General features: G+C 32.5%; 1 protein-coding gene across 1 annotated transcript in view; it reads left to right on the forward strand.

Moving 5' to 3' along the window:
* The window catches only part of LOC129229808 (forkhead box protein P1-like), a 475,853-nt gene that overhangs the window by 404,555 nt on the left and 44,390 nt on the right, over positions 1-26,908 (forward strand).

Here is a 26,908-nt window from a genome sequence, read left to right on the forward strand (position 1 = left end):
TGATGTGTCATTTTATTAATGTATATTTTTTATAGTGAGATTCTCTCGTTCCAAGATTTTATTTAGAGAAATTTATTAATTTGCATTTAAAATGCGCAAACAAAATTTTCTTCCTTATTTATTTTTATATTTCAAATTAGACTAATTGAGGTGCTATATCATAAACGAAAGTAATTGAGCTAAATTAATAAATCAGCCATTATTATATAAAGTTGTATTTGTATTTTGAAGTGAACGTGTTCATTAGATTGTCAGTAAATCACTCATAAACATTGTCTCATTTTCTTATAAAATTCACTCATGAAAGCTTCAGCATAATATTTTCAAATTTTCCGCTTTATAAAGATACCTATTTAATAAACTCTCTTATACCTTGCAATATAGCTGACGATTTTTTTTTTCACTCAAAGTGTTATGTTGTCCCTTTGTGAGCACGTTTCCGCCATTTGAAGTTAGTTACGTCGAATCAAACTCGACCAAACAAATTAGGCGCAATATTATTAATTTAAACTTTTCACTTCAGGAAATTCGATAAACAAATATATTTCTGTACTTCAATAAATATCAAACTCTTGCATTTTAAAAGAAGACTTTTAATTGCATAATTATTAAAACAGTATAAATTATGTTCTTCGTCAAGATAGGGCGAAAAGAAGCTCATTCCAATTCCATTACAATCAGTCTTTTGCTGTTGCCATTACAAAAAAATAAATAAAATATTAAGAATTTTACACATCGCAGACGATAATAAATAGCCAACTAAAATGTAAAACACAGCAGACGGTAAATTGACAGAAAAGCGGTATCCAATAATTCATCGAGCATAAATGCATAAGCTGTCGAACCTCAAAGAGCTTTTTTTTTTTTTTTTCATTTCATCTTTAAAATAAACCAACATTTTCAACGGATTTCTGAAGGGCTTTTATATGAATAACAAAAACATAATTTCTTCGGCATTTTTGTTTATCAAAACATATTCAATTCATACATTTTATCAAATGCATTTATATTTACAAAGTACTTTGGGTGAAAATATTCAACTAACGAACAATGACTCGGGCGAAAATTAAGAGCCTAGTTTTCAAACGTCCCTGCGACAAATAGTTGTCGTCTAAAGAATTCCTGGCAATTGTTGGTTTTCATAGGCGGTATTTACTTAGGTGGATTAAAGAGAAAAAACGGGACTTCTTTCTGAAAAAGAAAATCGAATTTCGTAAAAGAAATGTAAAGAATCTTGTCAAATAACAATTTTGAGTGGAAGTAAATTCTTCGGTCATCAACACGTTCGTACAAAAAAGCAGACAAAGAGCGAGCTCTTGGAGGGTAACCGATTTAAAGGTTTTTCAAAAGCTCTCCTTGTTAACGCGGAAACAAACAGAATCACGCGACGGAGCAAACTTTTGAAACGTAAAAACATAGGGGGAAGATGAGGGAAAAAAATGCCCCCATCTTTCAAAAAAATTTCCAGTCCAGACTTGCAGACGTTTTGTTCCCACTGCCCATTGTAGCGCGCTTGTAAGTACGTCTGAATGTATGTGTGTGTGTGTGTGTGTGAAGCAAATAGCATCACTGTTTGTGAAATAGATTCCAGTTTTTACTGTTTATTCAAGAGTTCTTCTTTTCAATGCGCACAAAAGGGGGGCTCTTGAATAGAAATAACGATTAAAAAAATCAAGTGTCCTAACTCCACCGTGAAAGCTCTGGCGCTTTCGAAAATTTGTAAATGCGAGTTTTCTTTTTATTGTTATTATTCAACTCCAGCTATTTCTTTTCTTCTTTTTTTATATAAATTTTTATTTATCCTCAAAGCCAAGGTGAGAAAAACCAACAACTTTGCTGGAAACGTACTGAAAATGTAAACGGTCGTTTTAAGGGAGGTTTTTTTTTCCTCTCTTTTTCACCCTTTTTTTTCTTGCGTGTGTACATATACACGTGTTTACCCAAGAGACGATTGTAGCTTTAAAAAATATTGTGTAAGTTTCAAAAATAAAAACGATTAAAAGCGAATAGTTCCAATACAAATATTACCTGTATAAAAGATCTGAAAAGCCAAGAATTGCAAATACAGTTGAAATTCTAGTTTAGATTTCTTTTTGTGGCAACCGCAAGGGATGGATGTAAAAAAATTATATTGCATAAATGCAAAAGCAAAAACTCATAATGTTTACTAGTAGAAAGGATTTTAAAAAATGCATAATAATAAAAAAAATAAACATTGTTTAGAAAGGGAAAGAGAGCTTTTGATAGCATTTTTCGATGGTACTCTCTAGGGCAGCATTCAATAGAAAGAAAATCTTCCAACGTTTTAAAAGCGATTTCTCATGTTTTGTATTTCGGTTTTGAATAAATAGAGCACAATAATTAGCAATGCTCAGTGTAAGAGTGTTTTTGAAACCACAATTATCTGACGGAAATATTCACATGTAAGTGGTTGGGAATATTTTTTTTCTTATTTGCTTTTGTACCATATAAGCTGCATTGTTGATCTGAAAAGGATTCGAAAATATAAATTTAAAATTCCCAAAAGAGTTGTTTTTGAAAAATGCAATTTATACGCTGAAGTAAGGATTCTATTTGACGACCCACTGAGACTCGCGGCTTGTTAAGAAAGCGAAAAACATCGGTTTCCTGATACGGGTTTTGTTAAATATTTAAGTATCTAGATGTTGTTCATAACGAGAGTAAAAACAACAGATCCGAGCAAATTTCTTTAGCTCAGACGATTTTGTTGGTAATAGAAAAAACGGAATAAAACAATTGTTAATGTGAAATATCATTAGTCAAAACAGTGAAAAATGATTTAAAATGCATAAAACTCTACAAAATAGAATAATATATCTGGATCGAGCAAGTGAAAAACATGAATTATTGAAATGGAATAAAATATCACTTTAATTTGCTTTTATATCGGAAAGCCAGAGCAGTGTTTAAGAAAATATTAGTGGCAACACTCGAAGAAATTTTGCTAATGTAACATCCACATAGCCGATGTTCGAGAAATACCTGATGTAATAAATAAAATCCTGATCGTTAAAATGTCATCAAATTGAATAAAAAATGCAACCTAATTGTTGTTTCATTATTTACAAGCAACGATATTTTCAAATATAATTTTTCAGTTCTCCCCTTTAAGCAGACATAATTCATGATCAAAATATTACGTTTTGAAAATCGCTAGGCATTTTTTTATTAAAATTTAAATTTAACTTCAACTCTAAGGAGTTTTATTTATTGTAGGTACTTGAAATTTAAATAATGTCTGTTTTCTCGAAAAAATAGCTAAGTACAAAGAAACATATTTATTTTTTCGTTAATGCTTTTGTAAAAAGCAATATTTTGCCTCGAACTTCCAATTTTTGAGTGTTAAATTTTCAGTAAACGCATTACTTTTTCTCTGGAAGTAGTATTCATTTGGGAATTTTTAATTTCTCCGGTAAGAGACTCAATTTTATGTAAAAAGTTGTGTCAAAATATTTGATAAATGTACATAATGTAACGTCTTACAGAGCGGGAAAATATATTTTATTCATGCATAACTCTTGAGAACCTTAATTACAATTGAACGTATAATGTCAAAATTTTAACCAAACGTTACAGGTGCTAGCAATGCGTCAGATTATGTGCAGTTAATAAGAAGTGTTTTGGTTTTGAAACTTTTATTTTCAACGGTTAAATTCTTCAAAACATTATTTTTATTAGTATTAAAAATTTTCCCCATAAATCTCTGTGTATTTCTAGCACTATTATTGAGCATCTATTTAATGTGAATCGATTTTTCTTTTTTTTTTTAACAATTTGCATTAGGTGTACTATACACATGACATTGTAATTCCGTCAATATTAAATGTATTATTCTACGATTCCATGAATAACTTGTTTTGTTTACATTAGAGGTGTTTTTTTTTCTTCCAAAGTTAGAGATTATGCTGAAATTTAAGCTGTATGGAATTTACTTTCTATCTCATAATAAGTGTCTTGAAAATTAGAAATAAGTACTAAACACAAAAGTTCAATAAATCAGAATATGATGAATGTGTGAAAACATTTATGTTACGCTTAAAATTTTAGGGATGCGAAAATTTTCTTTACACAATATCTCGCAGTAATTGTTATTCTGTGCGTATTATACTAGTTATGTTCTCTTAAGTTGTCGAAGAAATACATTTTTTCCCTCAAAAAGCTTTTTCAATAGTTAGATAATAAACAACATACTAACATAAAAGTTCTCCGTGAAAGCAGTTTTCCTTGCAGGTGCTCTGTGCCCGACGAACTTGTGTTGTGCCTTATACAACATTGTGGCATCATTGCCCAGAAAACAAAGAAACTTTTGTTTAAAAAATCACAACACCAATAGTGATAAGATACATCAAATATAATTCAACTTTTTTGAAGATGTGCTTTTTATGCGACGTTGTGCGGCCAGAGTGAACAGGAAAAAAGAAAAAGAAACGATATGAAAAACATTTGACCTGCTATCTTCGACGCGCATGGGCAGATCTTGTATATTTAAAAAAATAACAATTCATTCGCAGCGCAGTCTCCGCGGCACAGTCGGCTGTTAACCGAAAGGTGATGGTTCAAGTCTACCCAGGAGGCATATGAAGAACCTTTATTTTTCTAGAGATCATGTAAAAATTTGGAGCCTACTTATTGGCTAACACACATCCATCTCCTTTATAACCTGTTTTACAGGCTTTATTGTTTCATTTTAAAGCAAGATCTTCTATACAGTTCGCAAAGGGAAGTAGGGGTATTAAAAACTTTCAAACCTGTAATTCAGAACTTCTAAGGAACGACTTTGTTCACATACGTTTTATGGGGATAAAAACATTTCCGATGGATTTGCGTCGGCTGGTCAATGAGGTGTCCCATAACTATTTCAAGATCCCTAGATGAGTAAATGTTGTTTCTCCCAGGAGAGTGATGTGTTTTTTAATAGTTAAAAAAAATGGCAATCTCGGGACTGAGACCAACAAAAGCTATGCTTTCATTGAGCAACATAAGTTTATGTTATTGAAGTTGATAATGTTGACTTGATTTAACTGAAACTTAATTTGATTTGTTCTTTAAATTGATCTACAGCATTATAAGCTTGTGATATTCATTGAAAGCATAGCTTCAGCCGGCCAGTCCTGCGACAGCCTTTTTCATTTATTCTGAAATAAATATTTCAGCCTGTGTTGGACGGGTTTGTTAATTAATGCCTTAAAGACTAGATTTACCTGCAAAACATCCGGCCCGAATGATATTTCCGTCTCGTAGCAAATTTCCCCCCTAACCGTCAGTCAGCAAAGACAGCTGAATATTTAGCCGACGTAGTGTGACTTCCTTAGTTAATTACCGGGCTATAGCGAGGCGTATATTTACTCTCCAAACTTTTAAATGTCCTCGCCTCTTCTACAAGGAGGCTTGTGTGGGGCAATAGTGGTGCAAGTGCATCATTGGGAATGGAAATTCAGATGACTAGTTTTAATTCTCGCGTTGGGACTGTATTAATACTTCCTCCAGGATTTTTGAAGTGAAACATCTTATCCGGGGGCTTTGTAATTCTGATCGGCAAACGTTTTGTGTGGCGTAAGAGAGTTAGTTGTTTTCAAGTGTTGCCAAAAGCGTGAAAAATAATTGTAATTATAAGTTTCAAATGCTTGCCAATTTTGCCAAAAACAATGAAAAATATTAGTAATTATAAAGTTAATTTTGTTATTAAACTTAGCAAATTAATCTTAAGACTGAACTTAAACAGGCATGTATATTTGCGCATTTTAACTTTTCAAATAATGCAGTTTTCTTTGATTCATCAGTTCAAATCATCAGTTTAAAAGCACAGTTAACATTGCTTGCCCAGTCGTGAAATTTGTTTCTTAAACTTTATTAACAAAATTAAATCTTTATTACTATTATGTTTCTTTCTTTTTTTTTTGGCAACAATTAAAAAGCGGATTTCTGGTATTTGTTAGTTTTTCCGTTGTTTATAATCTATTTTCTTCATTAAAATATGCCATTTTGTTGTGAATATTCTTAAGTAAGGCGCAGAATGAACAAGAGCGTGGTGTGAGAGAAAACGTGCGGGTGAAGTAACAGTTCAAAATATTAAAAAAATCAAAAGCTAAAAGTTTCACTTCTATCATGTGTCTTTACAACACAAAATTCTTGTCTTTTCTAACAGGTCACTCCCCCCCCCCCCCCCCCACCCTTTTAAGCTAACTTTCGATGCGATCTCCGTGTCCCTTTAGAAGTTTAAACAGAACTTCAGCACAAAAGCAAATTTTTTTTCGAAAGTTAAAGATTCACATAAGCCTGGCCTTGAAACGTCATCCCACGTAAAAGTCCCTCCTCCACTAGAAGTTGGTTAGAATATTAATCTGAATGATTTTAACATCATTTATAAAACAAAACTTTAAACATCTTTTCATCATTTATAAAATGAGAAGTATCGAAAAATTTCTGGATTTTGTATGCCCTCTACTGCACCAAAAAGTAAAAAGAGCACCCTTTCTATAACAAAATTTCTATCAAAAAGTGCCTTTTTAATTACATTAAGGTGTCCTTCAATCTGAAAGCATGCTACCACGTTTTTTGATCTGGATAAACACTAACTGTCAGGGTTCGCCGATGTATATCAGTCGATATATATCATGATATATATCACGATGTATATATATCCGATATTTATTCTGAAAATATCATTATATTTTGATATTTTCGATATTTATTATTTTCAACTACGGTATTTTCATTATAAAAATTATATTTATCATAGTTTATTGTTCATTTATTATTTAAAATAACCAAAAAGTTCTGAGCTATATTTTTATGATGTGTTAATACGTCATTAACGTAATATTCCCTTATTATTTTAAATTCTTAAAATTATTAGCAATGTAACTATTTTGATTCAGATTAAAAGTGCCTAATTAAATATTAAACATTAGTCAGAAAAAAAAAGGAAAATTTCTTGTGACTGTGCACCGATTAATGCATATTTTTTTACTGCTGAATCACATAACTGTGTAAAAGTAGCTTACAGAAGAGAAATGAGTAAAACAGCTAATGCTAAATTAAAATTGATAAAAACGAAAAATGAGATAATAGGTATTAATAAGAAAAGAAACCTTAATTTCAAATCTACATATTTTAATAATAATACAAGAATATAAAGGGTGGTTTGAAGATGCATTTACTATTTTGAGGGCTTTAGTTTGTACTGATTGAAAATATCGGATATATATCAAAATATCCGATATATATCAAAATATCAGATATGTTCGATGTTTTCAAAAATATCATGATATTTTCGAACCCTGCTAACTGTATTGAAGAAAATGTAATTAAGATCAACATGGCACATATTGTAAAATTTTCAAAAACTGTGAATTTAAAATTATACATGTATAGATACTTGAAAATTACATATCATATTTTTAACCCATACGTTTCAACTGGTACCCCTTTGGTTTTCATAGAGTAAAAATTTATACTATCCTCTTGAAATACTATGACTAAAGGTGTTATAGAAAAATGAAAAGCGTAGTAAATATTGTTTTAAAAAACTTTACTAAATGCAACTGTTTTGCTACATTGAAGCGAATAATAAAATTTTACATATTTTTAAATCGGACATTCCTCCCAAGCCTTTTTTTTATGCTCATCGTGTTCAAATGTAAAAATACTTTACCCTTAAAAATAATTGAATGCATGTGTGACTCAAATCCTCAAAACGTGTGTACAATCAAAGTTGAAATCACCTGCAGCATTATTTGTATGATTATAAGTTCAATTATTTGTAGTCTTTTTCAATATTTTGCTCATATGGAAAATCATAGCTGTAGAGAATTAAGAACTCTTACCACTTCATAATAAATGTTATACTTTAACGTTAAGGATCCTTAAAAAATTAAGTAATTTTGTTTTAAAATATTGTACTTCCTAAAAAGTTTTATTTTAAATTGAAGTTGTGTCCATTAAAGAACGATTTTCTGATAATTTCTTTGCCCATTTATTTATTCGTGCTTTGCACTGAAGTACTGATCGCTATACTGCATTTATTGGAACACTAGATATCAAATAAAATGCGTGATTTTATCTTACCCTCTTGCGTTTATTGATTCATATTCTCTCGCAAGTCGAAATATTATACAATACAATAGACTTGATGAAAAGATATCGAATGTTGGCATAAAACAATGCATCTGATGAAACACATTAGTAAATTAAAATAGTTGCCACAAAACATCATCGATTATAAAGAATTGCAAGAACTTCATTCTGAGCAAATAGTATACAACTAATTCAGTCTTTATAGATAATTGCATCTTTTCAGCATTTATTCCATTCGAAAGCTTTTTTTAGAGGAAAAGTTAAAGTTCACAAATATTTCTTCGTTGTTGTTGTTGTTATCTATTGTTATTATTATTACTATTATTATTATTAATATTATTATTATTTTTACTATTATTATTATAATTAATAATATTGTTATTATTATTACTATTATTATTACTATTACGATTACTATTTTTAATACGATACTGCGTGCTATTATTATTATTATTACTATTACTGTTATTATTACGACACTGCGTGCTATTATTATTATTATTACTATCATCATCATCATCATCATTATTATTATTATTATTAATATTATTATTATCATTGTTATTGCAAATAACAATAATAAACTGTCGCGTTTAGAATTTTAAGCTAAAAATTATCATCCTTGAAAATGAAAAAAGAAATGCTGTGGGAATTTGTAAAATATTGCATTTGAATGTTTTTTATTTCTTAACTACTAACTAATTATCATTATAAGTGTCAAAAGTCGAAATAGTGTTCTTTTCTCTTTCTCAGTCATCTTTCATTTTTTCCACAGAAATTTAGTTTTTACGGGATTGATAGCTGTTTGAATCTGTTCATTATAGTCTAAAAAATCCAGTTTTTTTACGCCTTAAACAACTTTTAGCTATAATTCTGACCCATAATGAAGGGGATAAACTTCCCAAATAATTCCAAAAACTAATGTAAATATCAATGAGAGTGTGGTAAATGTGTTAAGAATTATTTGTTTATAACAAAATGACTTTTGAAGGTTGTTCAAACTACCTGATTTATTTAATTATCTATTTTTATTTTGTAGAAAATCAAAATGTTTTTATTGCATTACGTAAACATTATTGAAAGCATTTCTTTAACTTTTTAAAAATGTATTTTAAGTTTGTAAAGGTGCGTTTCAACATTTTATCAATGTTTCCCCAATCAAGCTTTTTTTTTTTTTTGATTATTTGCATATTTGCATATGGTACTGAAAGTTCTTCCGTTCTTTTGAAGTCCGCTTGCTACGTTATTGTTAGAAAGATTTTTTTTTTCCACATCACAAAGGAAAAAAATCATCGTTTTGTTCAACTAGTGCTCAATAAATAAATAAATTGTATTCGAGATATGAAACAAATATTTTAAACAAAAGTAGTATTGAAACGTTTATTAAAACATCAACGACGGATACCTATGTTTTCTTACCATACAGTAAACTCTCGATTATCCGCAAGTGAATCAGTAATCAGGAATATGTATTTTCGAAGTATAAAGCAAACACCAATGGCTGTCTTTTGTCCAAAATTTGTAAATTCAAACTCGGTCGTTTCTGTATTATTCATTTATTTATTTTTTATTTATTTATTAATTATTATCATTTGTATTTATTTATTTATTTATTTTTATTTTTATTTATTTATTTATTTGTGCTTTCTTCATCTTATATAAAATAATTCTTCATTGATGGTAAGTTCTGTTGTGCAAAATTACAAACATTTTTACCATACTGTATACATTTTAACTGTTTGAAGAAAGCATTATGCATCAATGCCGCTAAGTTTTTGAGAACGAACTCAAAAACCTTGTTTGTCCTCATTTTTGCCTTTTTGCGGTTTATCCGCAATTTTTATTATCCGCGACACTTGTGCCACCCAATTCCACAGATAATCGAAAGTTTACTGTGTTTAAATTCTCGGCGATTTTAACAAATATATATTACATATATATATATTTACCGTTAATGGTAGTACCCGTATGTACCGTAATGTTTTAAATTTAAAAAAAGTATGAGGAAAGGCTGACTATTTATTTCTTAATGCCACATCTGATTTCCGAGTAATTTCTCAAAAAAAAAAAAACCACAATTATGTTGCTTTCATAGATATTATCAATAAATTTGTAGCTACATGCATGATCCAAAACCCCAATTCACTTTCATTTGTACGTGAACTATTTTGGCTTAAAATAGAAAACATCGCCTTAACGGCTTAAAATGGAATGTGAAACTGAGAAACATCTTCTGATATCTAAAACCAGAAAATATTATAAAACGTTTTAAACGATTATTGCAGTAATGCATTGTTGTTTCGACGTCTGAAAACATTTGCGGCAATGAGAAACAAAGGGATGCAAGTGGCAAAACTAAAAATTTGGAGATAAACAGTACAAATGGTAGCTGAAACTCTCCTCCGTCTTGGGCAAGAGATGGTACTAGTAGCCCTGGGAGTTGCTGCTATACAGCAGGATTTAGAAAAACTTTTCAACGAAAGCCTATCTAGAACTTTATTTTAAACGCGTTTTACTCAAAACTTGAAAATGTCCATTTGCATCCCTTTGCTTCTCACTACCTCATTTTTCGAAAACATTTCATTATTTCTGGAATTATATTCTTGCAATCAGAAACATTACCGTCCAGAAGACATTATTAGGAATTCAAGATGCCTGAAGTCTGAATTATCAGTTAAATCTAATTTTAAATTAAAAAAAAAAGGAAAACCACAACGAAAAGACTGTAACATGACTGTGAAAAGTTTAATAATAAGCTCAAAAGTTTTATTTATAGTGTTTTATTTCTCCAACCGCATTTTTTAATTACTCAAAATAATTGTGAAAGAATTTATATTATTTCAGATTTATTCCAAAAACTTTAAATCTGTACTTCTGCAAAGGTAATTTTGTCTGTTCTTGAAATACTGCTTCTTCGAACAACTTTCCCTTAACGAAAAAACTTTACCCATAATTTATCCAGAGCACATTACTCTGGGCCCCAACGGACAGCAATTCAATTTTGATGTTAGGTAACATTATCCTATTGAACACATGATTTCAAATTCAAAACGTCGTCTGAAGTCTGAATTGCCAGTTATAACTAATTTTAAATTAGAAAAAAAAAACGAAACGAAAATTTTATATTTTGGTTGTGAAAAGTTTAATAATATACTCAAAAGCTCTATTTGTATTTTTATTTCTTCAACCACATTTTTTAACTGTTTAAAATAATGATTAAAACATTTATATTACTTCAAATTTATTCCAAAAATTTTAAGTCTATACTACTGCAAAGGTAATCATGTCTGTTCATAAGCTACTTCTTCTAATAACTTTCCCTTAACGAACAAACTTTACCCATAATTCATCCAGAGAACATTACTCTGAGCCCCAACGGGAAGTCAAAAGAGTGTTGTCCCACTTACGTCACTGTTTCCCTCAGCAGTAATCAACGAAAGAATGGCGCGGTAAAACAAACGGTGCGCAGGCCTTGAAAAGAATATTCTCTTTAGCAAAAGCTGCGGAGTTTACAAGTTTCCCAGTCCGGCGGAAAACCGGAAACATTAGGAGCTCCTAAATTACGTGACACAACAACAAACTGTCGGAGACTGCTTTCTGCTGCAGTGGACACGGTAAATATATGTTTGTGCCAACCTCTGTATAGAGAAGGAGTTCTATGAATTAAGATGGCTTTTCAGATCAACTCGCAGTCTTTTGTAAAAGTTTCGGGAAAGGAAGCTTCCGTGTTTGTCCACATAAGATCTCATATCTTTCTGCGACGAGCTCTTTGAGCTTGGTGGAGCGTTTTCTTAAGGTATTCAAACTTTTAAGGAGTTAGAGTGTTCCTTTTTTCGATTAGAGGCGAGCGTTGGATTCTGGAGGAAGACTGGTTAGTTGGAATTGTTCTTTGGAAGATATAATCGGAATTGAGACATAATTTTTGTTACTTTTTTTTATCACTTGCAACAGGTGTTGCGATGTTTCTTCTCTATCAGTTCGTTGTAGTAGTTTGTTTAGTGTTTCCTTCAATATTTTAAAGTTTTTTCTTTAAGAAAGGATTAAACTAATTTTTCATAAAAAGTTTTTCTTCGGTCTTTGATGAAATTATACTTAAGTAAATGTGTGTGAATGCTCATCCCTAAATGACCTATATAGCTCACCAAAAGTTGGTTCAATCTTCTCCGGCTGAAATAGCCGCTAAATACCAAAGATAGTTTGCTAAAATCTAGTTCAACATACTCAAGTAGAGAGACAGTAGTTAAATACCAAACACAGTTTGCCAAAATCTGGTTCAACCTACTCAAGTAGAGAGGGAGTAGCTAAATACCAAGGACAATTTGCCAAAATCTGGCTCAACCTACTCAAGTAAGAGACGGTAGCTAAATAGTAGAGGCAGTTTGCCAAAACCTGGTTCAACCTATTCAAGTAGAGAGGCAGTAGCTAAATGCCAAAGGCAGTTTTCCAAAATCAAGTTCAACCTACTGAAGTAGAGATACAGTAGCTAAATAAGAAAGAAATTGCCAAACTCTGGTCAACTTGCTTCTAGAGATAGCAAGCAGCTAAGTGTTAAAGCAGTTGCCAAAATCTAGTGCAATCTGCTCCAGTAGATCTCGTACTGAGGAGAACTTCTTTGTGTAGTAGTGAAGTAGTAGAAAAAAAATTATACTGTATAGAAAGCGGAAACCCAATCACTCCTCAAAATATAGTCTGTCCTAAAGTTCAATGGAGTGCGACGCTTGGTTACAATTGGGTAAAAGGTTTGTTAGAAACTCACAAGTTTCTATGTATTTTCAATCCTGTCTCAATAATTCTACTGCTGGTATATTAGAAATCTCAACATTAACAGTAACAAGATAAAAACAGTGGAGATGAAGATACCAAGCGTAAAATTACAACTCATATAAACTGAAAGTTTCTTTTATAATATAAAAATGCTAAAATTAAACATTAAATATTAAAACCCAAAAAAGAACTCAAAATATAGCCGACAGAGTGAAGTAGTGATTAGGCGTTGGCCTCTTACGCCCAAAGGCGCAGGTTCGAACCTGACTCAGGTCGGTATGTCGGGTGATCATGCGGCATGTAAAAGAATCCTCGAGTGTTCGTCTGACTATGAATACTCTTGGAAAAATTAAATTCCTACTGCAGTTTTGCATGGTAAGAGCACATCTCCATTTGGTCGGAAACTGGACTTCGAAATTCTCGTAGAAAAACCATTGAGTGATAGTGGTGCCTCATAAAAAAAATGGATGCCAGCACTTGAGGAATGCACCAGATGTGCAGTGGTTAGAAGCCACTACGCAACCCCATTAGAAACAACATAACCAGAGGCGCAGCGAAGGGGGGGGGGGGTGAAAACACCCCACAGAGAGGCATTGATTTTAACATAAATGCAAATTATAATGCTGCAGTTTCTGCATAAGAAAGGGCTGTTTTGATATTTTAAACACCTTCAGAAACTATTTTTGATCAAAAAATCCCCTTCAGAAGGTATTTTTGATCAAAAAATCCTTTTCAGAAGGTATTGTTGATCAGAAAACGCCTCCAGAAGGTATTTTTGGCTGCGCTAGTGAACATAATTCATAACGTATTGGAATGAATCTCATTTGGAATTCGTTACATTTCTCAGATAGTACAACGGCACTGAAGAAAATGACTTTTAGTATGTAACGTAGAATCTTGTAGATCATTGATAGATGGTTGCTCAGATTAGCCATTTACTAAATAAATTTAATTTATGTTTCTCGGAAACTACACAAAAATTCCTTAAATCTAAGTTTAATAGACCCATTTGTCTCTAAGGCATGTATTTTTAAAATATAATTAAATTGTAGTGATCATAATATAATTAATACATAGATAGTCTTTCATTCCAACATAATATAGATATGGTTTGAAAGACTAACTATGCAAAGGTTTGATATAGATATAGTTTGAGCAGCATAATGTTTATAGCTTTAAAACAGTAAACATTTAAAGATTCATGAAATAATGTAAGTAAAGAGATAAAAAAAAATACTATTAAAACTAAAATATTATTACTAATATATCAAATACTAGGGCTAATTGATTTGCTTATTTTTGTCTATTTATATTATCAAGAAGTAGCACATACCGTAACTTTCATTTAAGTTAGGTCAGGCAAAGATAAGCTATGGTGATTTTTCATAATATTCTGGTTAATTGTATTTGTGTGAATTTTTTGTGCTGAATTTTATGCTTATGTAAAACACATCACGTGCAGTTTTTTGTAAGATAAAATTTAACTAGTTTATATAATACTATTTCTTACTGTTTGAAACATAACACGCAATTATATACGTCTGAAAACGGAAATATTAAAGTACACAATTGAAATTGCATGAATCCTACCGAATATACAATCTGCAACATGCAGTGTAGCTTGCAGGCATATTCTTATAGTTGGAGCAAACCTAACTTGGATAAATTTAATACGCATGCAATCGTTTATGCATAAATTTAAAAATGTAGAGATGCGTAAATGTGTTCGTAAGAATATATGTCTACGCCAACTAAAACTTCTGTAGTGAAATTTCAGTTTTCAAATATATATTTCAATCTATGCTGAAAAAAAATGTATTGCGAAGTTTATTTCTTAAAATATTAATCAAAACTTTGCTTGAGCAAAGTGAAAGATTTTGTGTTTGTTTGAATTTCCAAACTATTACAGGAATCTCCGGACTCCGTAATTTCAAAGTTACTTCGCCGTTCTAAGAAAATATATGGCAGAATTTCGTTCTCGAGTCATCTACAGTCTGTATAAGTCAACACAGTGCTTTCAGGATTTTGTTTTTCATCCTTCTTACGGCAAAAAATGAACAAATATAAATTTCCGAAATTGGGTGAGACTGGGAGCTTTCTCCCATATTCCGTATTTATAAAACAAGTTATATTCTTCCTCCCGCGGAATATGAAAAGCCGGAAAATTCACCCTGCGAGAGATGGGTTCGAAAAACATAAATAGAAAACGGCTGATGTGACAATAAAGAATTAGATGCTGCAAAACCGTTCCCATGCCAACCGTAGTATATGTGACGTTGCCACTACCTCCATATAAACTGTAGGAAAAAAATTGCAAAAAGGGGGGTCCTAAAACAACCGGCAAGCTAGCAGCATCTAACCTTTCATGTGCTAAAGCTGCGCGAGGGGCTTTTGTTTGCCATGGCTTTTGGGACTGAATTACGAGAGAAGGGGGGAGGGATGATTCTTCAGGGGGTGTAGAAGCACGGGGTGCTGAGGTCCCAAGGACAGGCAACCCGAGAGGCTCTCTTTTCTGTTTGTTTCGGGACCGTGGAGGCTTCTGTAAATATTGGGACTATCCGGAGGAACAGATAGAGGGAGAGAGAGCCTCTTCTTTTTATTTATATATACCTATATATATAGATATATATATACTCCCTCCATCCCCATACTCTTCGCTTTCTTTGCTTGCATAATCCATAACAGGGGGGAGGACGTGTGTTGGTGTGAGGGGGGGGGGGGCGGCGGGGGTCCTTCTTCCCGTGATTGTGTATTATGTAAGAATAAATACAAACTTGATTGGGTACTCCATTAGTTGCCATGGTTACGCCGCGGACGTTTGTTACTACAGCCGGGGGGATGAAAGTAAACAAAAGGGGTTTTGGAAAAAGGGAGGGTGATGACGAAGCCGGACTGGCTCGTGTTGGAGAAAACGTCCGTGGAAAAGGGGGTGGAGGAGGGAGGGATTGTTTGGCCAAGAGAAGAAGAATCAAGGCTCGCATACACCCATACGTGCACGCGCAAAGAGAGTGAAGGTGAAAAATCTGCTGGCTGCTTTCTTTTCGGTGTTGATTTTGCGTAGCGTTCCCTTTCGCCCACCCCCGCATGACGCTCTCTTTCCGAGGGGGGTGGCAGGGTGACATCCATGCCCAGGTTGTGGGACAAGGCAATCGCCAGTCGGCGAAAAGATGAGGCTGTCCTTCGGGCATTGCAGCAAAGGAGACGCGCGACCTCTTTCCGGGGACACGTGGTGACTCCGTCCGGCAGGTGGTGAGTATGGCGATTGTCTTAATTCCTTTCGCTCCACATGTTGGCTTTGCGAATTTCTTGTTAGAGAGTTTGATTATTAGTTATTTCGCGGACGAAACACTTTTTCGTTCCTTTTTTTCCCCCTCTTTTTCTTCTCTCTCCTTCTGGGATTACTTAAAAGAAAATTTTCTCAAGCAACTTGAATCGGATATTTAAGTTTTATGAAAACGATGTGCTGGAACCAGCCCCAATAAAGTTTCAAAACAGTTTTGATTTTGAATGATTTATTTCGGTTGTTTCTTTACACATTAAGGAAACTCCTTCAATCCTTGGATTCCTTTGGTCATCGGAATTTTCCTTTTCTTTTTTTAAGTTCTTAGCTTTAGACATAAGGAATTGGTCCTTATTCATTATGCCTCGACTCCCGACTCTCCCTCCCCCCCCTCCCCTCTCTCACCCTCTTTTACTCACCATTTTTAATTATTGTTTCTCCGAACATTTTAGTTAAGCCAGACAATATCTTTTCACCTTTGGCTCCAGTATTTTTAGAATTGAAGGAAAAAAATCTCTTAAGCAAGACGCACTGGTATTTTATGACAATGGAGACCTGGAAATAATCCCTCCCCCCCAAATAAAATTTCAAACCCGTATTGATTTCGGTGGTTTGATTTCGGGTCGTTTTCTTAATATGCTAGGAACATTCCTTCATTCATATGAGAACTCCATCAGTAATTCAAATGTCTCCCCCTACGCCCTTCATTTTTATATATTATTTTTTTAAGTAATTTTGAATGATTCTTAACTTCATACATTAGGAATTCTACTTAAATTATTAGACTGTTACACTCTCCTCTTTTTTCCCCAAAGCATTTCGAACTATTATTTCTCTAACCAATTACTTATTTGAGATCTTAGCTTTTGACATTAGGAAATCTACTTTATTCGTTAGACCTTTGCGCTCAGACTCTCAATTGCTTTCCAGAGTGAAAAAAAAATAATGTTCCTCTAAGCATTTTAGTTAATCAAGCTAATGTTTTTTTAACCTTCTGCTACGGTATTTTAAGCCGGAAAAAAAAGGTTACTTTTTTTCTGGGGTTCTTAAACTTTCTGGCGCTTTTCTAAGGTCGTGCCCCCTCTTATGTGGTCAATACAAGTAGTACAGTCAGAGGTTGCAACTGATGCTGGTTATGATTGTTGACATATGTGAATGGAAACTACAAAAGTAAAAAAAGAACACTCAAAAAAAATTCATGATAGTGTCGAAAACATTTAAATGCAACCACAAAATTGCGTAAATTTTCTTCAGTTTTACTGTTTAACTTAATTTGTTTTGCGTTCAAGCCTCCCTTAAATTTCTTCTATGCCCCCAGGTTTAAAATTGCTGATCTAAACCATAAAATATTGAATTCGTGTCAGGCTTTAGTTTATAAACGCATTTTAACTCTCTCCTTCGTAAGAATTGTTCTTTCATAACAAAAAAAAAAAATGTGTGTACAAATTTAAATTTAGAATCTTTTCATTTTTTGTATTTTTTTTTAATTGATAAAATATTTTTTGTTGACAAAAACACAAATATAGAAAGTATGGAACTGGAACTCGAACCCTTTGGTGTAAGAATTCTTATGATCCTCAAAAATATGTTTGCTATTACATTTCTTCCGTGATTATCCTCTTTGAAGATAATTTTACCATCGTGGCTTATGGAATTCTTTCAGTGCATTCGAATTCTATTTTCGTTTCAAAGTTCATTTTTCCTCTTCAGTTATGTCTTCCTTTAACTGTAACCCGAAAATAAAGTTCATTCAACTTGTCATCGGGAAGCATCTGCACCTAGTTAGCATTTAACTGTAAAGTCTTCGTTGGTAGACTAAACACTACAAAATTTGGATGATGCTTTTTTTATCCACAACTTTAACTGCTGCTTGTATTCCCGTTTTTGTGTTTATTTATTGCTCATGTTTGTTTACAAGGAAATAAAAGTTTTGTTCAATAGGTCTGTGCCAGACAAATTTTGAGATATGTTTTTTTTTTTTTTTAATTTTACTTATCCTTTTTTTTTACTGCACACTCATATGTATGATAGCGAATGATCGAGTAACGCTCCTGACGTCATCAACAATGAAACTCGCTCCACGGCATGATAATTTGATAACATAATTCGGTAATATTTGACATGCAGGTAAATGCTTCATTTTGACGAGGTTGAACTGGATCCGGTATCATAACTGTTTTACTGGTAAGACTCATTTTAGGAGAATGAAGAAACGAAAAACTGGTCAACAATGAGCGCTATCTACTGAAATTCAGGGTTAATCCACTGGAATTAGGGTTAAAATATCAACCATCAAAATATCACCAAACAGGCAATTGCTTCGTTTAAATGTAGAATCAATTTTCACCCGTCATACCTTGACGGGCGATTTTCTAGTATTTTAATAAAAATATTTCACGTTTCTTTTATAAATGCTATTTAAGAAAACCTATGCGATAATTATAATGATTTACATTTAAAAAAAAATTTCGTACCCTTTACATGCACTATGCATCGTTAAGAAAACTCATGTAGGAGAATTCTGCCGTGGGGAGACAAAGGGCAGCAACTGCAAATGTTTCTTTTTTTTTTTTTTCATTTTTGTCATCTATTGTACCTTAGCTTTATTGTACATGCTTGCTTATTTGTTTTCCGCTGAAAAAAAGGTATTAATATATATATATATATATATATATATATATATATATATATATATATATATATATATATATATAAGTATGTGTGTGTGTGTATCTAATTTGAATTCGAATTATGTTTTTCGCAATCACGAGTTGCGACAGGACCCTACTCATTAGAGGCTATTGTTTCTATAAACGACTCATGTCCTCCCAAGCCTGTCCCTCCTCCCGGGCGGTTACGTGTGTGTATGTGTGTAAGGACTTGTTTGTGTGTAGACGTGTGTGTATGTAGGAGCGTGTGTATGCATGACATGGACTAGGAGGAGGGGATTCCGGTGGACAGTGCTGCTAGTGGAGGCTAGGACCAGAGGAGCAGCTCCGTCCTCCGGTGGACGGCGGTGCTACAGAGGCCCCTGGTCCATTCTGAAAAAGGAACCGGACATCAAGGACGGTCAAATGAAAGCAATAAGCAATCGTGATTGCTCAAAGAAAAAAAAAACGCGAAAAAAAAATGTCTAATTCCAACGGTCCCCTATTGTTGGTATTGAATCCGAAACACGCTTCTTCAAATGTCTCGAAAACTTATTTCTGTAGATACTGCCGTTTGCCTGCCCACGGCAGAGTTGTATTGCATCGGAGATTTATTTTACAGGTGAAAGGGAAAATGATTGGACCAACATTATAACAAAAGTTCGAACAATAATTCGCTGAGATTAGTAGTCCATATTTCTGTGTTTTGACTTTTTAAAATGCTGGACTTAAAAAAAAAATTCAAAGCATTTTTTTTTTTTCAAACAAGATTCCTTTCTTTAAAAATTCGTGCATCCTAAATTTTTCATTTGCTTAGGATTCTTGAAAATGTTGTTATTTACTTTGATATTTCCACCTTCAGAAAGTGCAAGTAGTGTTTGATTGCTTCTAATACTTTACCTTTCCGACGTATGATGCTTCTGAAATGATTGATTGATCGCCTTTTACGCGTATTAATAACTTTTTCGAACTTGATTCGCAATCTTTCGCCGCCACATATCGCGGAAAAGCTTCATAGCTTGTCAGTTGTTTCACTTCCCTTCAGCGTCAATCACACATTATGATGGTAGCAAAACTCATCCAAAATGTTGCTCTGGTTCCGAACTAAAACAGCAATACAGAGTGCCAGTACAGATGTGAACAAAATAAGAACAACTAGCTGCGTCGCCTGGCTTTGCACGGTCTACATCGAAAATAAAAGTTATGTTAAATGACTCGTGTTCAACAATTTGGCTTAAATAACAGAAAGAAAAAAAATAATGTTAATGTCAAAATAATGATTCTTAAGTAAAGTTTACGGCAACTTTTCTTAAAAAATAAGTCCCGTATAAATTAAACGCAACCCTCCATTAATGCAACTAAAATAATTGATTATCTTCTGCTGGCAGTACAAAAAAGACGAAGGAAAAATGACTGAAAAATACTTTAAAAGTGAAATTTTTTCCTCAAAACAGAAGCAGGAATTTTATTTGTTCACAGCCGAGAAAAAAAGATGGCGACAGATATTTCTTCACACTGATTTTATTCACCCTAATTAAAACTGAAATCGTGACAGGCGATAAATTTTCGATTTAATATTGATGTTCTATTGCTTAAAAATGTTTTATATCTTCTCTCTTGGTGATTTTTTTTTTTTTGAAATTCGCAGGAAGTAAATCTTTTTCAGGGGTATTTTTTGCGAGTTTTCGGATGAGACTGAAATCAGTTTAATCGGATAAATATTTCGGGTAGAAAGAGTCATTTAATGCCATTTTCGGGTTATAAAATTAAAATTTTAAGGGTTTGGTACGTTTTTTGACGTTTGACCCCCCTCTCCCCCCCCCCCTTAAGTTCCTTCTCGGGTGTCCAAATACCTCCTTGCCAAATTTGGTCGATATCCGACGTAAACTGGATTTGTACGGGGAGCATTCATACTTAGGCCTTCGTATACCCCCCCCCCCTCCATCGTGTGTTAGCGGCGATGAACAGGTATGTCGTGTTTACCTGAACACCACTAAAGTAGTGTACCGCAAGTGGTCAACTTACACTGGTTTCACTGTAACATTCACTTATTTTGACACTATCCACCTATAAACTACGATGGTCATTCCGTTTTTTTTTTTTTTTTTTTTTTTTAAATTATTAATTTAAGGTTATAATTATTGAAATAAAAGCCGTGACTTTGCGCAAAGCGGGTATAGAATTTAATCATATATTTATTTATAATGTCTTGACACGTGTGCTGACTTAGATTTTCTATTTCAATAGGATAAGTATAACTTTAAAAAGTTATTTTCAGGATGGCAATTAATTAGTCTATTAATTAACTCAGTTATTTCTTTATGTTTTATAAACAAATGTACTGACTTTAAATTCGATAAGTACAACTGTTTTTTTTTTATATAATGGCAGGTAGCTCGTCAACTATTTTAATCATTTATAACTTCATATTTGATTGGCAAATGTATCAAATCACAATTAATTAAACTTACTCGCTTTGGGCCCACTGGTAGGGAAAAGCTGGTTTTCCAAGTGTCTGCAATGTTTGATGATAAATAAATATTGGATTTGAAATAATACTCGAATCACTTTTTATTTTGAAGTTCGATAACCTTGCTACGAAATAAAACAAAAGTTGTTTCGATAAAAAACCAAAACCTACAACTTTCAAGCGTTCTTCGAAAACCTGCCCGCTTTGGGCCACCCTCCCCTATAACTTTCTAACTAATTTAAAAACCACTAATTCAGGTTCTCAAAAAATTGCGAGCACCTTCAGGTTAGTGCTATTAACCTCAAAAAAAAAAAAAAAAAAGATTTTTTTAAATTAACTTAGAACATGTGTATTTCTTGATTGACAGTTACACACTGTACGAGTACAGTGTACAATTACCAAGACGGTGTGCATGAAAAAATATTTCACACTATCAACGAAAAACAAATGAATTCACTTGTCAGACAGAGGCAATGGATCAGGAGACTTGCTATCTACCAATCACAAGGCACATGACCCCCCTTCCCCCCTCTCTTCCTCGTACTTGTAAGAGCTTGATTTTTTGTCTCTTTTTTTAACTGAAAGATAAAAACTCGCCAATTCGCCTCTCTGTTTATTCGTATTTCCTCTACTCTCTGCCGCAATCAGTTCTCAGCAAACAATTTCAATTGAATTATTGTTTAATTTCTTGTGACATAAAAAGCTTTGAAAACTTCTAGGAAGGATCTAAAAAGAAAAAACAATAATAAACAGTATGTGAAGGAAAAATGAATCTAACCCCACTTCATTGTTAATTTAATTTTGGTGTCAAACGAGTATTTGAAAATTTCACATTTTTCTTTCGTCGATGATCGACTGTTAAAGTATCAAATTCAACAGTAAACGCTATCTGAGCTGCCTGTAGTGAAAAAACAAGATAAAAAATGCTATCAACATTTGGCGTCATCTTTCAAAACTTTCATCTCATCTTATAGCTTCAAGAACAGAGAAAAAATGAGATAGAAAAAAAAAGCTATCAACGAAGTTCGAAAATCGAAGGAAACTATCCTCCGAAGAAATAAAAAAAAAGGAAGAATTTTCTTATATTCCGCAAGATTTGCGCCCATTAATCACAACAAAACCCTAGGCTGAACCCCCAAAACTTACAGCTAGAAACACGGAAAAAATTGCCTTTAAAACACACTTCGAACACTGAACCAAATTCACATGAAAATGGCGATCTCTTATCTAGTGGTGCAGTATCTGTGATCGCTTGACAATTTGTCGTCGGGTGTTTTTCACGCAGCTTGCCGACGGCCACAGTCCTTTTATGTTAGGCGACAGCGGCCCATGGCAAAGCGGATAACATCAGCCTTTTTATTCCTGTTGGAAATGTCGTCTGAAATTTATATCTTTTTCAATAACTGACAACTAAATTTGGTTGGCTTTTGCAGTTGGTCTTTTTTCCGTTAAGTCAATGATAACTCATTACCTGCTACCACAGATAACTCCAATTCGGTTTTATTTAATAAAATTATTATTTTTTCTTTCTTTTCTTATTCAACAGAAGATACAACTCTACCTTAATAATTTGAAATATGTTTCACAAAATGGGCATGTTTTCGAACTCTTTATTTTTATGAATATGAATTTCTAAAGGAAAAATTGGGTTTTGATTCGGAGTTTATTAAAACCAGAACTCGCCGCCCATTACCGAACTTCTGATAGATATTGTTGAAGTTAGATTATAATTTTACAACTGAAAAAAAAAAGAAAAAACTTCTATTGAATCGATGAAATCAGATTTTAATTTGCAGTGAAGTATTTCTTGCTAAAAAAAATTTTTACGTTGAAACATAATATACTATTAAGTACAGTTGAAGTCAACGGCATGGAACCATAAAAATAACTTCAGCAAACATTTTCGCGGATGACGGAAGAAAATTATTAATTGAAAGTGAAAAATCGCAAAATCTGCTGTTATTTTCAAGTGTTTTTATTGCACATACATTTCAATACAGTACAACCTATATTCAGTAAATTACCGCCCAATAGCCAGAGCTAAAGCAGAAATGCATGAAATACACCGCAGTATGTAAAGTGAAAATAAATCTAACCCCACTTCATTGTTAATTTAATTTTGGTGTCAAAAGAGCATTTAAAAATGTCACATTTTTCTTTCGTCGATTATCGACTGTTAAAGTATTAAACTGTAAAGTACAACCTAGTTTATCCGGACAAACTGAAACCGAAGGCAATCCTGATAATATGGGTAAAAAGTAAAACCCATTCGTAAATGAGCAGACTTATCTTTTATTACAGTAAAAACCCATGCTTTGTTACAAAATTACATAGGATTGTTACTCACAAACACAATTATAGTTCAGCTGCAATGGTGTCGGACTGACACTCTAAATATGCCATGTTGTTTATTAAATGACTATAAATTATTGCACGATCTGTGCAATACTTGTGTATTTAATCAAAATAGAAGCCGAATATGTGGCGCATTTATAGATCCGTTCTTGCTATCGTAATTTAGAATTATTATCAAAGTGAATATAATTTTTAACTCTACAAATTCGATCCGGGTTAACCGGAGATCCGAATAAACGGAGACCGTATAACCGAGGTTTTACGGTACTTTCATTGCTACTTTGTATTTACTGACATTTAATGCATTTATCAGATGTCAAAGAAAAAGAATCATTCAAAGTCATTCTCGCATTAACTGTTGCAAAAACAAATGTTAATCTTGCATTAATTGTCATAAAAATGAACAAAATTGTAGTAATTTAGAAAACTGTATTAATGTAACTTTTTTTAAAAAACTTCTGTTCATCTTCATCCTAGTTTTCTTTTTTCATATGTTTCTAGTACAAATTAAGAAAATCATAAAAAACAAGCAAGTAGTGATTAAAATTTTGATTTTAATTTCTTCACTCGTGGACATGTATGTAAAGCCACACTGTTTGTTTATTCGATTTAAAAATGAGATCTTAAATACACAAACAACAAAATTACTTCAGTCCCAAATCTCAATTTCCAAACACTCAAAACAGAGCTTTGAAAGCTTTCTTTTATTGTTAAGTAAAAAAGCTCGCTTTAACCACAGGAAAGAAATGTCGAAAAATTAGTTTATTTTTTTCGCACCTGCGACATCACATTGCTTTCTACCACAGAGAAAAAAGTGGAAAATTAATTTTTTCTGAAGTTTCCCTTTAGATGCGCTCGAGGGCAATGTTTATCTTAGATTAAGTTTTGCTTGTTCTCGTTTGGTTAAAAATCAACTCTTTTAGAACGGAAAAAATAAACCTTGGGAACAGTAATTTTTTCCGTTACTTTTATAATTTTTATTATAATTTCTTTAAAAAATAACCGCGTTATGTGTAATGACTCAAAAAAATCTTTGATGCATTTTCTTGGTAAAAGGCATTGTCAAATGTTAAATACACATTTTTTTTGTCAGTGGAATCTTTAAAAGTAACATAAAAAAGGTTGATTTTTTTTCCGAAAAAAGTTAAACACTTGTTATTAATATTAAAGTTTTTGGAGTATTTATTGAGCTGTGAATTTTTGTTTTGGAAATTGTAAACAGTCAATATTTATTCTGAATATTATCACACTAAGACTCTTTGTTATTTTAAACTTTCAGTTTCAAAAAGTTTCTTGCAATCAAGGTGACCTTGATGCGCTTAATGCATTTAAAGTTATCAAAGTATTACTGGAGGGCAGGGGGTAATAATTATCTTGCACTTTTGGCGAGAATTTTCTTTTTTTAATTTTAATAATTTTTGCTGTTAATTGCTGTTTTCTGACAACGCAGAGTTTCAAATCTAAAATTTGCTCAAAATATCGCTAACATAAACATGAGAATTAACTTTTAGAAAATTGTGGAAATTTCTCGGTGGAACTCTGGGGAATATTTCTAACACTTTCAGATTCGTCGTTGATTTCCACTATTTAAGTTTTTTAATTGCTTGAAACTATTGTTTAAAGTTAAAATAGATTTTTTTTATATTTTTATTTCTTTTGCTGTATCTTTGTATCCTGAGTGCGTCCTACTTGCATATCGAAAAAAAAAATTATGTCTGTTATTTCTACCAAAAAATATTGTGGGTTACTGAATTGACACTACAATTGTCTGCACTTTCCTTGTAGGAAAGCAGTTTTCTTGCCTTAATTCAGTGAATCAAATTTTTCTAAAACTTTTAGTCCACAATATTCATTAAAGAAATTATAGAAAAGCTCTTTTGTTATTTAAAAGTGTCTAAAAAATCATACTTCAGTTTTAAAAAAGGACTTGAAACAATCAAAGATTAAAATGGCTAAAAAGTCAGGCAGTAAATGTTGAAAATATACCGCTGAGTCGAATAGAAGATTAGTAAAGAAGCTAGAGATTTTAACATGTATAGATGATTTTTTTTAACAAAATGAAAGTTCAAATATCGCAAGGAACATTTTTGATGTGAAAATGTTAGATTTTTCCAATTTTTATGTTTTAACTTAGGAAATTTTAGACATTGCGGTTTTACGAAGCAATTAATGGACTTAAAATTAGCATACTCAGTTGGTGCTCATTTTGTGCTTTAAACCGCAAAAAAAAAAAAAAAAAAAAAAAAATTGAGTCCAAGTCAGTTACGTAAACTTGCCCCGGACACGGGGCACGTTTACGCATATTTATTTTAACACCTAACGTGGTTCTGTTAATGTTATGAACATAACGTCTCACCATCGTTAAAATAAAGCAAATTTTATTACAGACTGAATACTGTATAAAGTAAAAGCTGAACGGGAATTAAGACTGCCTCCCCTACATGATTGTAAGAATTAAAATACGAATTTGTATCTCAATTAAAAATTAAATGGTGAGTTTCAAAACTGAATAGAATGAAAATACGAAAAGGTTTTGAGACAGTTCGGAGCAAAAAAAGCGTCAGGGCACATTTAGAAGTAAGACACAGTAAGAATGTGCTTAAAGGTGCTCAGACGTCAACGCGTAAACTTGTCCCGTTTCGAAGATTTGATTTATTTTTAACGTCCAAAAATATTAAATAACATTTCAGTTCATACAAATGCAATTCTCAAAAAATGATAAAATTCTGCTAATTTTTATATACTTTTTTTTAACTAAGTATTATTTATTCACAATGAACTTTAAAACGTTCAAATCAAAATTTACTCGACTTGGTAGAAAACAGATTATTCTTTCTGCATGCTAGACCGAAGCTCGACTGATGCTGAAACACTTGTGAGAATATTTGCTTGGGAGCAGCATCAATCTGTTATGACTGTTGACTCTCCAGTTATAATTCATTTTGGAAAAAAGGGCACTGCGTAAACGTGCTCCATGCGTAAACGTGCCCCGGTTTACCCTACTATGAGAGTTTTTATTCATTTTTTTTTATTTGTTTTTATTTATTTATTTATTTATTTTTTTCAAGATCATTTGCTTTTACCCATACACGATTGTTGGCTAAAAATATTACTTTGATGTTAATAAAAAGGTATCTCTGGTGAAAATTGCAAATAAATCCAAGACCCTGCAAGCCCAGTAATGAAGATCGAGGTTTTCAGTTCAAATGTTCCCATGTTCGAATTTGAAATCGAACTTCAAGTACTAGTTGTAAAAACGTACAGGTACCGAACATTGTCTGCTAGGTGTAGGTT

The sequence above is a fragment of the Uloborus diversus genome, chromosome 9 (genome assembly GCF_026930045.1).
Source record: "Uloborus diversus isolate 005 chromosome 9, Udiv.v.3.1, whole genome shotgun sequence".
Taxonomy (NCBI): domain Eukaryota; kingdom Metazoa; phylum Arthropoda; class Arachnida; order Araneae; family Uloboridae; genus Uloborus; species Uloborus diversus.